At 37.0% G+C, this 14,397-nt stretch overlaps 1 protein-coding gene across 2 annotated transcripts in view; it reads left to right on the forward strand.

Annotated features, from left to right (window-relative positions):
* The window catches only part of LOC134358428 (serine-rich coiled-coil domain-containing protein 2-like), a 782,366-nt gene that overhangs the window by 27,882 nt on the left and 740,087 nt on the right, over nucleotides 1-14,397 (forward strand). For both annotated transcript variants that reach the window (XM_063070650.1, XM_063070651.1), the window contains exon 2: nucleotides 14,008-14,117. The gene's annotated coding sequence lies outside the window, so the exon portion shown is untranslated. The remainder of the gene's footprint in view (nucleotides 1-14,007; nucleotides 14,118-14,397) is intronic.

Consider the following 14,397-nt stretch of genomic DNA (forward strand, 5'->3'; position numbering starts at 1 on the left):
GTCCACCCTCGCCTGGGTGCCGGGTTCACTGCAGAGGATCGACCGCATCTGGAGGAGGGGTCACAGTCGGTGACCACAGGTGACATCACAAAGGACCCGCCCGAAAGCTGCTTGTGAGCAATATCGCCGGTCTGTGAGTGGAAGCCATTCTGAATGATCAGTCGTTCTCGTTCTCTCTCTCCCTCCCCCCCACGTTGTCCATTGCCACGGCAACGATTACTGCGAACTGAACTAAATTGGACTAAACTTTGTGTCACTTTGAAATTGGTCATTTACCCCTAGACAACGATAGAGCTTGATTGATGCTGTTAGCTTAATTCTGTGCACATGTGTGTTTATCATTGCTGAACTGTTGCATTTATTATTCTTTCGATTACTGTGTTGCTTGTTTCTTTAATAAAACTTCCTTAGTTCTAGTAATCCAGACTCCAACTGAGTGATCCATTTCTGCTGGTTTGGCAACCCAGTTACGGGTACGTAACACATGTTTCTTCTCAATCGCTTGAGCAATGTGATAGCCATACATTCTTTAAATTGAGATATATGCAAAACCCGTACTAAATAATGGTTTTAAATCTATTGGTGAATGAAGTGTGTACTTATTTTTGTACAAAAGTTCAAAATAAATTAATTCTCAAAGAACTTGTATGTCACCATATGCAACACTGAGATTTGTTTTCTTGCGGGCATGCTCAGTTGTTAAAATTCTGTATATTAGAGTTGTCGGATTATACAACTGATTAGATAGGTTTAAATTAAGTTAATTTATTTATTAAGAGATACTGTGCAGAACAGGCTCTTCCGACCTAGCAAGTCATGCTGCCTAGCAACCCTAGTCTAATCAAAGGACCATTTATAATTATCTACTAACGAGTACATCTTTGGACTGTGGGAGAAACCAGAGCAGCTAGCGGAAACCCAAGTGTCTAACGTGATCCCCTTCTATTCTGAGGCTGTGCCCCCTGGTTGTAAACATTCCCACTATAGGAAACATCCTCCCCACATCACTGGATCCACTTTATCCAGACCTTTCAATATTTCAGTAGGTTTGAATGAGATTCCCTGCATTGTGTACAGCCCCAGAACCACCAAATGCTCTTCATACATTAACCTTTTTGTCACAAACTTCTTTCAATCTACCTGATGCAAAGACACCACGTACTATGGTGAATGTAACTTTAACTCTTTATTAGCAAGTTAACAGAGAGACCCCTCCTTAAGCACTCTCTTGAGCTGCTCCGGGGGTCTCTGGTTTCTGAAGCAAATATAGTGCTTTTTATACATATGCAGTCACGTACGTAAATAAAGGTGGGTTCACCCCCTTAGTTTCTGTACAGATGAGTATTGTTTAACTTATCAGCCATAAATTGTTTGTGTAACAGCTCAACTACCCTTATGTCTGGGAACAGCCAGACATAGGCTTACTCCTCAGAGTTTCCCATCCTTGAAACAAGCATTCGTTAGCTTATCTAGCAAGCGCAATGTTTCTTACAGCAGTTAATCAAACAATGGTACAAATTGTTCTATAAACAAGGACTGAAGTTACAGCGTCACATACCAATAATATCACCCGCTCTTGAGAAACACTTCTACACACGAGGAAATCTGCAGATGTTGGAATTTCAAGCAACACACATAAAAGTTGCTGGTGAACGCAGCAGGCCAAGCAGCATCTCCAGGAAGAGGTACAGTCAACGTTTCAGGCCGAGACCCTTCAAAGTCTTAGCCGCTATGACTCTTACAAAATAGCCAGGTCACAAGAGGCCTGGAAGATGCTAACTTCTTAACATTATATTACACTTTCATTCCCCAGGTTAATTTTCACAAACCTCTTCGGACTCTCTGTAATATCAGCTTATCTTTTCTTAGATATGGGGCCCAAAACTGTTTATAGTACTCCAAATATTGTTTGACCAATTCCTTATAAAGCCTCAGCATTGCATCCATGCTTTTGTACTCTAGTCCTCTTGAAATGAATGCTAACATTGCATTTACGTTCCTTACTACGGACTCAACCTGAAAAGATAACTTTTAGGGAATCATATACTAGGACTCCCAAATCCCTATGTACCTCTAATTTCTGAATTTGTTCATCATTTAGAAAATAGTCTATGCCTTTTATCCTTCTACCAATGTGCATGACATTAGACCTCCCTACACCGTATTCCATCTGCCACTTCTTTGCCCATTCTCCTAATCTGTCCAAGTCCTTTTGGAAACTCCTGTTTTCTCGACACTATCTGCCCCTTTTTAAATCTTTTTATTGAATTAGTACACATAAGGTAAACCATATAGGCACTAATACACTGTTAGAATATAATATATTACAGGAAATATTAATACAGAAAAAACATTAATACAACAGTGCAATTTAAACATAAAATAACAAGGTAATATAATAGTATACTAATTTTTATATATCTCAATAGAAAAAGAAAAAAAAACCCAAAATCCCCCCCCAAAAAAAACCCCACCGTGCAACTAAACTAAAAAGCAAAGCAAAGCAATGGGCTAACTAGGAAACAAGTAAAGAACTTAAAATCACGTCCTCAAACCCGACCTCCATTAAAAACAGTTAAAAAAAACAAGAAGGAAATATAAATATGGACCGAGAGAAAAAAAATTACAATAAATGAAAATGTTGAATAAAAGATCTCCAGGTCTGATCGAATTTAACTGAAGAATCATAAAGATTACTTCTAATTTTCTCCAAATTTAATCATAATATCGCCTGGGAAAACCAAAAAAACGTAGTTGGAGCATTAGTCTCTTTCCAATGTTGTAAAATACATCTTTTTGCCATTAAAGTAAGAAATGCAATCATTCTACAGGCTGAAGGAGAAAGATTACTGGAAATTTTAGTTAATCCAAAGATAGCAGTAACAGGATGAGGAGAGATCTCTATATTCAATACCTTTGAGATAATATTAAAAATGTCTCTCCAAAAAGTTTCCAGAGTAGGACAGGACCAAAACATATGTGTTAAAGAGGCTATCTGCCCCTGACATCTATCACAAAAAGGATTACTATGAGAATAGAAACGAGCTAATTTATCTTTGGACATATGTGCTCTATGGACAACTTTAAATTGAATTAGGGAATGTTTAGCACAGATAGAGGAAGTATTGACTAGTTGTAAAATCTGCACCCAGTCATCTGCCGAAATAATAAAACCCAATTCCTGTTCCCAATCTGACCTAATCTTATCAAATGGAGCTTTCCTAAGTTTCATAATAATATTATAAATAATAGCCATTGCACCTTTCTGACATGGATTAAGGTTAATTATAGTATCTAAAATATGTAGGAGGGAGCATTGGAAAGGAAGAAAGTATAGTACTTAGGAAATTTCTAACTTGGAGATATCTAAAAAAATGTATTCTTGGTAAACTATGTTTATTAGATAATTGTTCAAAAGACATAAGGGAACCATCTAAAAATAAATCCAAAAACCGTGAAATATCCTTAGTCTTCCAAATTTGAAAAGCACAATCCGTGAAAGAGGGAGGAAAAAATATGTTACCTAAAATAGGGATCGCTAGCCCAAATTGGTTAAGATCGAAAAATTTTCTGAATTGAAACCAAATACATAAGGTATATTTAACTATCGGGTTACAGACCTGTTTGTGGCGTTTGAAATCAAAAGGACGAGAAGAACCTAAAATAGAGCCAAGTGCATAACCTTGAGCAGATTGTAATTCCAATGCTACCCATTTAGGAATGGATAGTGTATCTTGGTCAAGTAACCAAAATTTCATTAATTGCCCAATAATAGAATCTAAAGTTAGGTAATGCTAAACCTCCATCTCTCTTAGCTTTCTGTAAATGTATTTTACCCAGTCTCGGGTTTTTATTTTGCCAAATAAATGAAGAGATTTTAGAGTCAACTTTATCAAAAAAAAAATTTTGGAACAAAAATCGGTAATGCCTGAAAGATATATAAAAATTTTGGCAGAATAAACACCTTAACTGCATTAATACGACCGATCAAACTTAAATATAATGGAGACCATTTAAATGAAAGTTGAGTAATAAGATCGATTAAGGGTAAAAAAATTAGTCTTAAATAGATCTTTGTGTTTACAAGTAATTTTAAACCCAAGATATGAAAAATAATTATTAGTCAATTTAAACGGAAGGTTATGATACAAGGGAAGTTGCTTATTAATCGGGAAAAGTTCACTCTTACTGAGATTTAACTTGTAACCGGAAAAGAGACTAAATTGTGCTAATAAATCTAAAGCAGCAGGGATAGATTTTTGAGGATTAGAAATATATAAAAGTAAGTCATCAGCATAAAGTGATACTTTATGAGACTTAGCCCCAAGTTATCCCAATAATATTTGAAGATTCTCCAATAGCAATTGCAAGAGGTTCTAATGCAATGTCAAATAATAAAGGACTAAGAGGACAACCTTGTCTAGTACCTCGAGAAAGAGGGGAAAAAGGGTGAACTTAAAGAGTTAGTGCGAACTGAGGCCATAGGAGAATGATATAACAATTTAATCCAGGATATAAATTTCGAGCTAAAATTAAACATTTCAAGCACCTTAAATAAGTAAGGCCATTCTACTCTGTCAAAGGCTTTTTCAGCATCTGAAGAAATAACGCACTCAGGAACATTTTGTGAAGGATTATAAACAATATTTAAGAGTGTGCGAATGTTATAGAAAGAGTAACGACCTTTAATAAAACCCGTTTGGTCTTCCGAGATAATATAAGGAAGTGCTTTTTCTAATCTGTTTGCTAATAATTTAGAAAAAGTTTTAGAATCAACATTTAATAAAGATATTGGTCTATAAGATGCACATTGAGCAGGACCTTTATCCTTCTTTAATATTAGAGAAATTGACGCTCTGTCGAAGGATTCGGGAAGTTTACCAAGTTTTAATGAAGCCTCCAGAACCCTAAAAAACCAAGGGATTAATGAAGGTGCAAAAAATTTATAAAATTCCGCGGTAAACCCATCAGGGCCAGGAGTTTTCCTCAGGTTCATAGAAAAAATAACATTCTTAATCTCATCAGTGGTAATGGGAGTATCTAGCATAGAGGATATATCCTGTGAAATCTTAGGGAAATCTAGGTTATCTAAAAAGTCATTCATATATTTAGAGTCTCGTAAAGACTCTGATTGATATAAGGAGGAATAAAAATCAAAAAAGGCTTGATTAATCTCAGCATGATCAAGTATCAGTTGATCATTTTGATTATAAATCTGATTAATTTGAAATTTAGTATAATTAGTCTTCAACTGATTAGCCAACAGTTTACCAACTTTGTCACTATGTACATAAAATTCACTTGTTTTCTTTAATTGATTTACAATCGAGGACGAAAGTAATAAACTGTGTTCCATTTGAAGTTCAATTCTTTGTTTATACAACTCCTCAGAGGGAGCTGCAGCATATTTCTTATCAATTTCCTTAATCTTGTCCACAATTACCAGCTCCTCCTGCTTCAGCTTCTTCCTCAAAGCAGCAGAATACGAGATAATCTGACCACGAATATAAGCTTTAAAAGTATCTCAAAGGATGTTCATAGAAATATCTTCTGTATAGTTGATTGTAAAAAAAAAGATCAATCTGTTCATTCATAAAGTTAACAAAATCCGAGTCCTGAAGCAACAGCGAATTAAAACGCCATTGTCTATTATTTTGTGTATTGGCCTGAATTTTAATAGAAAGCTTAAGTGGAGCATGATCCGAAATGGTTATAGAGTCATAATCACATTTAACCACTGAAGAAATAAGACGAGAGTCAATTAAAAAAAAAATCAATTCTTGAATAGGAATGGTGAACATGTGAAAAAAAAGAAAAATCTTTTTCCTGAGGAATCAAAAAACGCCAAATGTCCGTTGACCCAGAATCAGAGAGGAATGAGTTAATCAAAGTTGCAGATTTATTGGGTAAGGTCCGTAAAGGAGCCGAACGGTCCAAAACTGGAGATAAACAAGTATTAAGATCTCCGCCCCAGATCAGTGAAAACTCATTCAAATTCGGGAACAGATTAAATAGTGATTTATAAAATTCCGGACAGTCCATATTGGGAGCATAAATGTTAACCAAAACTACCTTTTTATTAAAGAGTAGACCACTAACCAATAAAAAACTACCATTCGGATCAGAAATAATATCATGTTGTACAAAAGTAACTGAGGGGTCTATAAAAATAGAGACACCTCGAATCTTAGCGTTAGAGTTCAAATGGAACTGTTCACCCTTCCAAAATTTAAAAAAAAACGTAGTCTGTCCCCCCTCCGCACATGGGTCTCTTGTAAAAATAGAACATGTGCTTTAAGTCTCCAGAATACTTTAAAAACTTTTTTCCTTTTAATTGGATGATTAAGACCATTAGTATTCCAAGAGACAAAATTAACAATAGACTCCATAAACCCTAAAGTCAACCCGCAAAAAAAAGGATTGACAATAGGTTCGACCCACGAACCTGGAAAAGGAACAGAACAAACAAGAGATAATGGGAAGGAGAACGCAACCAATGCTTCAGTAATGTAAGTAGCCCAAGAAGAAAAAAACTAAAAAGTGAAGCCCCTCCCACCACCCCCCACCCCATGACCCCAAAGCTAAATCTAAAGCAGACCAACCAGAAAGAAGCAAGCACTAAGACTACCCCCATGACTTCCGATAGACGCTCACTAAAAAAAAGTGTAAGTATAAAAAAGAACAACTAAGGTTATAAAACAGTAAAGTAATAAAAAAAAAGTAGACCAATTAAGACAAACACGATATAATACAAAGAAAAAGCCAGTAAATATAAAGAAAACCGTAACGGACAACAGACCCTATGATTAAACAAAAAAAAAAGAAACGAGATAATTAACATAGACTAGTTAGGAAAAACTACAGAAAGTACATTTGAAAACTACAAAATTTAAGGCCTCAAAGGAAATACGTGAAATGATGCTGAGGGAATAACCACCCAGAATCCCCAGGAAAAAAGAAAGGAATGACGCAGTTGAAAAAAATGTTTGGCGACCATATTAATTAACCAAAAATAAACTTTTCTGCCCATATAAAGCAAAAAAAATTAAACCCAACAGATTAACAGCCTCCGATCAAACGGAGATAATTAAAAATTACGATTAAGATGTTGAAGGTGAAAATTGATCTAGGTAACTGGGCATCCGATGGAGAATCAAAAAAACGGGGAGCCCCATCAAGCGTGCGAATCCTTAAACGCGCTGGGTAAAGCAGCACTGGTTTTAAATCCATCTTGTAGAGTTCCAACATCACAGATCTGTAACGAACCCGTTGATCCCGAATCTGTTTACTGAAGTCTTCCACGAATCGGAAATGAAGATCCAAAAAAATCAATGTAACCTTTAGATCGAGCGAATCGAAGCAATTTCTCCTTGTCTTGAAAGTAATGAAATCGTAAAATGACATGTCGAGGTTTATCTGACTTAGACGAATATGATGGAACTCTGTGAGCCCGATCCAATAATGGTGGTTGGTCAGGAAATACGGTGGGAAATGCATCTTTTAAAGGTTGAGGAAAAAAAACTTTATAGGGTTGTCAGATTCAGCAGCTTCACGAAAACCAATAATTCGAATATTCTGCCGTCGCATTCTGGATTCTAAGTCAGAGTTTTTAAAAGTCAGAAGGTGAAGTTTTTTTCTTCATTACAGTAATTGTTTCTTCAATTTTCCCCATCTTGAGTTCATTTTGTTGCTTGGATTTTTGAAGATTAAATATAGCAGACTGATGTTCCGTGATAGATGTTTGCATTTTATCTATTGCCTCTGCAATTTTCTGGAGATTAATTGAAATTTCCGCACGAATTATCTCTGTTATAGAGGTTGAAATTACCATTTGAATTAGATCCGATATAGCTTTCAAAGTTAACGGTGGTCAGTCGGAGGAAGATCAGTACCTTTCGGTCTAACCGGAGGTTTGCCGTATTTCCCATTTTTCCCGTTCTTAGACATAGCAGACCGTAAAAGCATCCGAATATCAAAAAACGCAATTTGTTTCAAAGTATTATAAAAGTTGATACCTTGATGGTTAGCTTAAATATAGCTGATCATAGGAAAAAAACTCAGAGGTAATGGAGCGAGTCAAGAACACAACTTCACTCCATGAGCTCTACCGGAAGTCTGACTATCTGCCCCTTCATCTATCTTGTACAGTACAGTATCATCTGCAAAATTGGTCATAGAGCTATTAATTCTGTCATCCAGATGATTAGCATATGTTAAGAGGTGGACCCAATACTGAACCAGGCAGAACATCACTAGTCACTGGCAGCCAACCAGAAAAGGCCCTACTTATTCCTACTCATTACTTTCCTTCCACCAGTCTGCCAATGTATTATTAGGGATGCATCTCACCCTAACCATGGACTTTTTACTCTCCTCCTATCTGGTAGGTGCTACAGGAGCCTCCGCTTCTGCACCGGCAGGCACAGGAAGAGCTTCTTCCCTGAGGCTGTGACACTGCTGAACCTCACATCACAGCGCTAAGCAGTATTGCATCCGTATTGTACTGTCTCAGTACTTTTATATTTGTGTGCTGTAGCACTTTTTTATTCGCAGTTATTTTGTAAATAACTATTCTTTGCATTTCTGGTCAGATGCTAAATGCATTTCATTGACTTTGTATCTGTACTTGGCACAATGACAATAAAGTTGAATCGAATCTAATATAATTTAATGATGGCATCGTTCCTGTAATACCTTCTGAAAATCCAAGTAAGCTGACTCTCCTTTGTCTATTCTGCCTGTTATTTCCTCAAAGAATTCCAGCAGATTTGTCAGGCGAGATTTCCCCTTAAGGAGACCATGCTGACTTTTGTCTACTTTTTTGTGTGCCACCAAGTATTCCAAAAACTCATCTTTAATAATGGACTCGCAATCTTGCCTACCATTGAAGTCAGGCTAACTGGCCTATAATTTCCAGTCTTTTTTTTCCTTCCTCACTTCTTAAAGAGTGGAGTAACACTGGCGATTTTCCAGTCCTCCACAACCTTTCAAGAATCGTGTCTTTCTCGAAAGATCATTACTAATGCCTCCACTATCTTTTCAACTACCTCTTTCAGAACCCTGGGTTGTAATCCTTCCTGTCCAGGTTGTCTTCTTTCTATTTTCAGTTTCTTAGTAATAGTGACTGCACTCACTTCTACCCCCGACACTCTAGAATTTCTGGCGTGCTGCTCATTCTTCCACAGTGAAGACTGATGCAAAAGGCTTTCATTTCATCTGCCATTTCTCAGTTCTTCACTGCTGTCTCTTTAGCAACATTTTCCAGTGATCCAATATCCATGCCTGCTTCATATATAGCTTTTGTATAGCTGAAAAAAACTTTTTGGTTATCCTCTTTCATATTGGCTAGCTTACTTTCATATTTACTCACAACACAGTGGAGGAACTCAGCAGGTCGGGCAGCATCAGTAGAAAAGATCGGTCGACGTTTCGGGCCGGAACCCTTCGTCACGAAGGGGTCCGGCCCGAAACGTCGACCGATCTTTTCCACTGATGCTGCTCGACCTGCTGAGTTCCTCCAGCGTGTTGTGAGTGTTGCTTTGACTCCAGCATCTGCAGATTAATTTGTGTTTACTTTCATATTTCATCTTTTCTCTCCTTATTGCCTTTTTAGTTGCCTCCTGTTTTTTAAAAGCTTCCCAATCCTCCAGTTTCCCATGAATTTTTGCTATATCGTATGCTGGTATAAGTATAATGGGCCCTTGGTTTTACTTTAATAACTATTTGCTTAAATTAACATTCTTAAGTATACTTTTTTATAATTGTATACGATTATAATTGTAACCATGTACGATCTGTTTTTTCTTGCTGGGGGGGCAGTAAATCATACAGCATTCACACAAACTGCGGTTTGGGTGGATGAGACATTCCAACCTCACGGATCTGGCGGGACCAAAGTTGTATGCACCCTATATGTATAAAGGCTGAGACAGGTGGGTTTCTTGCTGCTGAGTCCTGTGGCTGTAAGCAAGGGGCTAATGAGTGGCATTTCCAGAGATGCCCAGTAAAAAGGGGTTTAATAAATAATTAAAAATAATTGTTCAGCAGGATTGAATTAATGATAGCTAGGTGTAAGAGTTTTCTTTTTAGTCAATAAATAATCATTAAATTATCCATTTTTTTCATTTGTGTGGTGCATTGGTAAAGGAGAAACGATGCAATCAGAAGATTAAAAGAAGTATTTTCAGGAAAGGTGTAAATGACATAAACCATTGATGGGTTAGATAAATGAATTGCCCAAACACAGGCAAGACTAGAAGGTTAAGGCACAAGGGATCCATGGTGTTGGCAAACTGGATTCAAAATTGACTTTGTGACAGGAGTTAAGAATGTAGTGGTTGAGCGGTGTTTTCCTGACTGCAAGTTTATAACCAGCGGTATTCTGTTGGGATTATTGTAATTTTTAATGACTTAAGAAAATATGGATTGTGCTGATGACATTAAAATTGTAGAATAATAAAAGGTGAAGAAGACTGTGAAAGGATACAGAGGGACTTGAATCAGTTGAAAGTTGGGTAGAGCCGTAGCGGATGGAACTGAATTCATTTCAGTCAAGTGTGAGGTAATGCAGTTTGGGATACTACTTTCTAACAGGATATTTACAGTAAATGGCAGGACCACTGAAGTGTTGATGGACAGAGGATGTTTGGGTGCAAAAGTCTTGGGTACATGTATCTTGCTCGGGTGCCTAAGCGTTTTGCACAGTACTGTATTTGTCAATGTGGAATGGAGAATGAGTTTGTAAATCTGGAAGGAGCGAAGGATGTTGGGAATGGTGAAGGTGGAGTGCTGCGGGAGGGGTGTGGGACAGGTAGCAGAGGAGGAATATCGGGACGGGGTTGGTGTGGGTGTAGACACACCAAGCCTTGAGGCACCAGGCAAGGTCATTTGATTCGAAACAATTGGTTTATTGATCATTACAGAATGTCTGTCTGGTGCTGCTCACTCCCTTCCCCCTCCCTTGCATTTTCCCCAAACATGATTACCCTCTCCCTTCTCCCTTCCCACTCTGTTTACAGTGGAGAACCATATCAGAATCAGGTTTCTCATCACTCAGATATGTCATGAAGTTTGTTTTTCTGTGGCAGTAGTATAGTGTAATAGATAAAATTTCAATGCTATTGTGCAAAAGTCTTAGGCACCCTAGTTCTATCTATTGATTCAGTTATTCTTGCTGAAATACAGGAAACTTAGGAGTGGTCTTAAGGATTTGTAAAATTTGAAGGAGTGTAGATAGGGGAGTTGGAGTATTTATCTTTGGGTGGAAGGGAAAAATTAAGAGATTAGAGGAGCAAGTTTTTCCATGTAGTTGGAATGATTTGTCAAGTAAGCGGGAAATGCAAATACAAATACAGTGTTCAAAAGGTATATGGATAAGTACATTGGTAGAAAAGGAGACGTGAGTTTAATGTGGGAAGATGTGAGTAATATAGATTACAGTTGACATAAATAAGTTGAGCTGGAAGGGTCTGTTTCTGTGCTGTCAAGCTTTATAACTCTTAAGAACAATGGGGAAAAATTTGATACAATATTCTTGTAATAGAATAAAAAGTAATTACGGAGCCAGTAAATTATATGATCTATGTTGCCTCACGTGTAAAAATACTAGACCACGGCACAATGATGTAAGAAGCATGGTAGCTGTACTCTGCAGGAAACTACATGATAACCTACTGAGATACTGTCTGGCGTAAAGTCCCTTGCAAGTTTAAAATGTGTTAAAATGGAAGATCTTATTTGTATAATTGAATTTAGAAATGTAGTTATATTCTTTGAGTGAATCATTATCTGATTAGTGGTTTCTTTCAAATAATTGCTTATAGCATATCAGAAATCATAGGGTTACCTAATAGCTGTAAAGTCTTGATTGTTGCATTATTAAAGCAATAAAGCATCATTGTTTTATTCATTTTTGGAGATTTTGAGTGTTGTTGATAAAGACAGTAATTTTAATCCCTCCCTAATTACCAGATGCAAGTTGCAGTTGTTTCACTCTCTTAAATTGGTACATTTATTGTGGGGAAGGTGTGCTCACAGCATTACTTGGTAAGGAGTTCTGGGATTAAGACTTAGTACAAGGAAGGGCTGGCAATGTTTTCAAATCAGAATTTTGCGCAACATGTAGAGAAGCTCCAGGTTATGGTGGTTCCTCCCAAGTACACAAGTGTGAGAAGGCACTGATTTGCGATGTTCTTTCAGAGTAGCCCATGCAAGTAACTGTAGTGCATAGTGTGGATTATGCACACTGCGGTCGTACACTTGTGATGGAGGGAATGAATGTTTTCTGTGATGAATCGATTCATGGACTGCATTGTCTATTGTTGTCAAGATTATTGAGTGTTGTTGGAGCAGCACTCATTCAGGTGACTGTTCTTTACTCTTTCTCACTTGTGCCATGTAGATGGTGAAAGAATTAGAGATGTAAGCAGCTATAATTCACTACAGCATACCCAACCTCCAATCTTTTGCTGCAACCATGGTATTTACGTATTGGGTGATGTTAAGTTTCTGTTAATGGTAAACACCAGGATGTTTGACAGTGGGAGGTTCAGTGATGGTAATACCATTGTGGTAAACAGTTAGATGTCTTCTTGCTGCAATTGGTCATTGCCTTGCAGTGTTACTTGCCAGTTATTAGCCATTTCTTTCCCTAAATTTTGTTGTATGAATGAATGGACTGTTTCAATGGCTGAGATGGGAGTGGGTGGGGGGGGGGCGGGTTTGTTGGTTGATGATTGGAGTTGACCACTGAGCAGTCATCAGTAAACACTTCCAGCTTTTGACTTTATGATCAAAAGAATGTTATTAAGGAAGCAACCAAAATGAATGAAATCAGCTGCCCTAAGGAGCTGTAGCAATAATTTTCTAAGGCTGCATTGGTTGACTTTCAACAACAATATTAATCTTGCTTTCTGCAAAGCATGAGTTCAACCACAGGGGTACTTTCCCTTTAATATCTTTTGATTTCAGTTTACTATGATATATGACATTCACACCCAACCTCTGAAAATCATGGTCTCTGAAGCAAATATTGAGGAATTTAAGGTCTATCCGTTTCTACCTTTGTTGTCAACTCCATTGGTTTGGTAATGCTGGTGAAGAAGGATTGTGATGTAGGTGTTTAGCACATAGTCATATTCTTGGAATTATTGATTTAGGCAATTATTAGGCTGCATTGACTTACTTGTGGGACAATTCCCCTGTTTAAAAGAACAGTCCCCAGCTCTAGATTTTAGTTCTCTGTCCCTGGGGAAAATACTTTTCGCCCTATCTGTATCCCTCATGATTTCCCACGCACAAAGTTGTGCTAACTATCCCTAATTAGACCTTGCCTATTTAAAGGTTGATATATCCTGATGTTGGACGTGCTGACTTGTAGCTTCTGGCTTGTCTTTACTGCCTTTCTTGTATATAGTACAGCATTAGAGACTTTCCAGTCTTCTGGAACTTTAAAATCTGCTACTAAAGATGAAACAAACATCTACAAGAGAATCTACAATTTCTTCAATGTTTGAGAGGAGAATTTTGGAAAGTTGATTGGGTAGAAAATTATTTTGCTGTATTTGAATTTAATGCTTTAGATTGACACCATATGGTCCATTTTTTGTGTGAATGTAGTAGTTGTATTATTGGTCCATTGCTGAGTACAACCAAAAGTAAATCAAAGGAAGTAGGTGTGGTCTGTCAAAAAGAACAGACTGTAAGATTGGCAGAGCTTTCTTGTCAATCTTGTTGATTTTTTTTATGGCTATTAGTAAGACTATTTGTTTTCTAAATTCCAGATTATTAAATTCCCACAGATTCTGTAGTGATATTTCAACTCTGGTCTCTGGATCGTTAGTCCATATGCCAAGTTTAATGGTCCAATAATTAGTGTGCTACTACCATTTTGACCCTGTTGTAGTTAAATATGAACTTAATGCCATACAATGTGCAATGTGAATGATATTTCATTTTTGGTTTATGAGTTTTGAATTTTCTTGAAAATTTTATTTTTTTTCCTTTTAGGATTAATCAAGAATTTGAATCTTGCAAAATATCTATGGAGTGAGTGTAGAGTCAGCTGCCAGAACAGTGAAGACTTTTAAAACTTAATATACTACTCCTGATTTTATAAGGTATGTTGAAAACTGCATTTAATTATACATATTAAGCAACAGGAAAAGAACAAATTTCAGAAATTACTACCCACATGAGTATAAGAGTTAACTTCATTTGTGTTCTATTTTTATCAAAGGTTCATTTTATTGTCAAAGTATGCATGTATAATACAACTCTCATATTTGTCTACTCCACATCACCATTAAATACAGAAAGACCATGGATGTTGATGAAAGAAAAGACACCAACTCCCTCCCCAGCATGAAAAAGTAAAGAAACAAAACTCGCAGACCCCTA

This window comes from Mobula hypostoma, chromosome 18 (genome assembly GCF_963921235.1).
Source record: "Mobula hypostoma chromosome 18, sMobHyp1.1, whole genome shotgun sequence".
NCBI lineage: Eukaryota > Metazoa > Chordata > Chondrichthyes > Myliobatiformes > Myliobatidae > Mobula > Mobula hypostoma.